We start from the raw sequence: 4,443 nt of genomic DNA, 5'->3' as shown, positions 1-4,443 counted from the left end.
GGGCAGAAGTTGGAGCTGCTGTATCTCTGACAAGTAACTAAGATTAATTTTCTTCATCCTGAGTGATGGCTGCAATTGAACTACTAAGTTTTAACTAACTGAAGGTGAAGGTCTAATTAGTAGAAGTCATGCTCCAAGGAAAAGCAGACAGGTCTCAAGCTTGAGAAATATTAAAGACACGAGGAGCTAAGGGTTGATTAAGAGCTTTATGGGTCACAAATTCTGGAAAATATTGTTCTGGAATGATAAAGACTTAGAACTGCAAGCAGCAGATCTGACTGAACGGATCCATACATGAGACTGGTTAAGGAACTTAAATCTCCAGATTTCTTTTTTTTTTTGAGTTGGAGTCTCACTCTGTCACCCAGACTGGAGTGCAGTGGCCGCTCCCAGCCACCGCAGCCTCGACCTGCTGGGCTCCGGCGATCCTTCCGCCTCAGCCTTCCAAGTAGCTGGAATTACAGGCGCCCGCTACCACGACCGGCTAATTTTTTTTTTGATTTATTGTAGAGATGAGGTCTCGCCAAGTTGCCCAGGCGGGTCTCGAACCCGCAGGCTCAGGCAATCCACTCACCTCAGCCTCCCAAAGGTGCGGGATAACAGGCTGGATGACCGTTTTTAATTATAAAGATGTGGGTTACAATTCAGTGTTAGGTATACAGATGTTGATTATGCAGGTACCCTTTTGATGAGCCATGCCCTTCCTTTCCCTAGGAGTTTCGCTCAACTGCCAATCCCACCACCCTCCCCTGACAATTTCTCACTACTGCAAATCCCTTTCTTACAGTATTATAATTGTTCAAGATCTGCTTATGAGTGAGACTGTATGGTACTCTGTTCTTTGTTTCTGTGATAGATCATTGAGTATGATTGACTCCAAATCCATTCACGTTGCTGCAAAGTCCATATGTCTGCTTTTCTTTATGGATGCATGTATTCCATTGTGTATATGTACCACATTTTTTTTTTGTTTTATCAAGTCAGGCTTCGATGGACAACATGGCTAGTTCCATTATTTTTGCTATTGTGAACAGAGCTATAATAAACATATGTGTACAGGTATAATATTTGTATAGTGATTTGAGTTCCTCCGGGTATCTTACCGATAGCGGTATTGCTGGGTCATGTGGAAGATCAGTTTCAGTTCTTTCAGAAATCGCCACACCTTCATCCAGAGAGGCTGCCCTAGTTTGCATTCCCACCAGCAGTGCAGAAGCATTCCTTTTTACCCACATCCTCCCCAGCATCTGTTGTTTGTTTTATTCATGATGGCCATTCTCACTGAGGTTAGGTGGTATCTCAATGTGGTTTTGATTTGCATTTTGCTGATGATGAGTAAGGATGAGAACTTTTTCATGTGTCTGTTAACTGCCTGTATATCTTCTTTTGAGAAGTGTTTGTTCATGTCTTTTGCCCACTTTTAAAGGGGCTGTTTGTTTGTTTGTTTCCTTTTGGCGCGTTTGAGTTCCTTATAGATCCTAGATGTTAGTCCTATGTCAGATGTACAGTTGGCAAATATTTTTTCCCATTCTGTAGGCTGTTACCCTGCTCTCTTGATGGTTTCTTTTGCTTTGCAGAAGTTCATTAGTTTGATGAGGTCCCACTCGTCTATCTTATATCTTACGGTATTGACCTCGAGGGTTCTGAATAGGAATTGGTTGCCAGTTCCAATTTGCATAAGGGTGTCTCCTGTGTTTTCTAAGATTCTTATAGTTTGAGGTTTTACGTTTAGGTCTTTGATTCATTTAGAGTTAATTTTTGTGTATGGGTTAGATAGGGATTCTGTTTCAATCTTCTGCATGTGGTCAGCCAGTTTTCGCAGCACCATTTACTGAATAGGTTCTCCTCTACCCAGTAGTTGTTGGAAGCTTTGTCAAAGATGAGTTGGTTGAAGAATTGAGGCTTTGCTTCTGGAATCTCTACCCTGTTCCATTGGTCTATATGTCTGTTCTTGTACCAGTACTAGACTGTTTTGATTACTGTAGCCTTATAGTAAAGCTTGAAGTCTGGAAGTATGATACCTTATTCTTTGTTTCCTTTGATAAGGATTGTTTTGGCTATTCATGATTTATATGTTTCTATATGAATTTCTGTATTGTCATTTCCAGGTCAGAGAAGAATTATGTTGGTAATTTAATGGGTATTGCATTGAATCTGTAGATTGCCTTTGGTAGGATGGGTATTTTAACAATGTTGATTGATCCTATCCATAAGCATGAAACATTTTTTCAATTGTTTGTGTCATCTTGGATTTCTTTGAGCAGCATTTTGTAGTTCTCATTGTAAAGGTCTTTCACTTCTCTGGTTAGAAAGATGTCAAGGTATTTCATTGTTTTGTTGAATGTTGTGAATGGGATTGTGCTTTTAATTTGGGTCTCTGCCTGTTTGTTGTTGGTGTATAAGAATGCAACTGTCTTTTGCATGTTTATTTTTTACCCTGAATCTTTTATCAGTGCAAGCAGGTTTTTAACAGATTCTCTTGGATTTTCATGGCAAAGGATCATATCATCAGCAAAGAGGGATAACTTGACTTCCTCTTTTCCTATTTGGATACCCCTGATTTCCTTCTTTTGTCTAATTGCCCTAGCTAGGACTTCCAAGACAGTGTTGAACAAGAGGGATGAGAGTGGGCAGTGTTGTCCAGTGTTCAGGGGAAATGTTTCCAGTTTCTTTCCATTTAACAATATGTTAGCTGTGGGTTTACCATAGATGGCACTTGCTGTTTTGAGGTATGTTCCTTCTATATCTAGATGTTTGAGGGTTTTTAAAAAGAAGGGATGCTGGATTTTGTCATAAGTTTTTTCTGCATCTAATGAGATAATTGTGTGGTTCTTATTGTTATATCTGTTGATGCATTTAATTACACTTATGATCTTGTGAATGTTGAACTGTCCTGCATCCTGGGGATGAAGCCTACTTGGTCATCGAGCATGATTTTTGAGATGTGTTTTTGGATCTGAATTGCTAGAATCTTATTGAAGATTTTGACATCTATGTTCATAAGGGATATTGGCCTGTAGTTCTCTTTTTTTGTTGACACTTTACCCGATTTGGGTATCAATGTGATGCTAACTTTATAAAATTATTTAGGGAGAATTCCATCTTTCTCAATTGCCTGTAATACTTTCAATAGGATTGGTATTTTCTCCCCTTTGTAGAATTGTGTAGAATTCTGCAGGAAAGCCATCCAGTCCAGGGCTTTTTTTTTTTTTCTTTTGGAGGTAGTTTTCTTATGACAGAGTCAATTCCCTGGGTTGTTATTGGTCTATTTAGTGTCTTAATGTCTTCTTGTTTCAACCTGCGGAGGTTGTGTGATATCAGTAAGTCCTCCATTTCATTTAGGTTATCAAGCTTGTTTCCATACAGGTGTACATAATAATCTTAGATAATCTTTTGTATTTCTTTGGGGTCAGTTGTGATTTGACCTTTTTTATTTCTGATTTTGTTTATTTGGGCTTTTTCTCTCTTTTTCTTGGTCATTCGGGATAGAGGTCCATCAATCTTGTTAAGTCTTTCAAAGAACGAGCTTTTTGTTTTGTTGATGTTTTCTATGATATTTTTGTCTTCTATGTCCCATACTTGGGCTCTCATTTTTGTGATTTGGATCCTTCTGCTAAAGTTGGGGTTTTGGTGGTCTTCTCTTTCCAGCTCGCTTGGGTGATTTGTTAGGCTCTCCACTTGAGATCATTCTGTTTTCTAGATGTGTGCTCTAGAGATATAAATTCCCTTCTTAGAACTGTTTTCATGGCATCCCAAAGGTTTTGGGAAGATGTTTCTTCATGTTCATTTTTTTCCAGGAATTTTTAAATTTCTGCTTCGATTTCAGTGTTTACCCAGTAGTTGTTTAGCATCATGCTGTTTAGTGTCCATGTCCTTGTGGGCTTTGGGGAAATGTTGCAGGTGTTGATATTTATTTTTATTCCACTATGGTCTGAGAATGTGCATGGCAAGATTTCAACCTTATGGAATTTATTTATGCATGATTTATGGCCAAGGATGTGATTGATCTTGGTGTATATTCCATGTGATGATGAGTAGAATGTATATTCTGTGGTTGTTGGGTGGAATAATCTGTAGGTATCTATTAAGCCCATTTGGTCGAGTGTCAAGTTTAGGTTCTGGATCTCCTTGTTGATTTTTTACCTCAATGATCTATGTAAGGCTGTCAGTGGGGTATTCAAGTCCCCTGCTATAATAGTGTTAGAGTCAAAATCTTTTTTTAGTTTATTTAGTAGTTGCTTTATAAATGCTGGTGCTCATGTGTCGGGCGCATATATGTTTAGGATGGATATTTCTTGTTGATGGATTGAATATTTTATCATTATGTAGTGTCCTTTTGCATCTTTTTAAATTTTTGATAGCTTAAATGTTGTTTTGTCTGATATTAAGATTGTAACTCCTACCTTCATTTGTGAACCATTTGCCTAAGAAACTCCTTTTCCA

The sequence above is a fragment of the Carlito syrichta genome, unplaced genomic scaffold (genome assembly GCF_000164805.1).
Source record: "Carlito syrichta isolate Samal-C Ts95f unplaced genomic scaffold, Tarsius_syrichta-2.0.1 Scaffold303528, whole genome shotgun sequence".
Classification (NCBI taxonomy): Eukaryota; Metazoa; Chordata; class Mammalia; order Primates; family Tarsiidae; genus Carlito; species Carlito syrichta.
The sequence above is the reverse complement of the archived record's forward strand: the minus strand, read 5'-3'. Positions refer to the sequence as shown.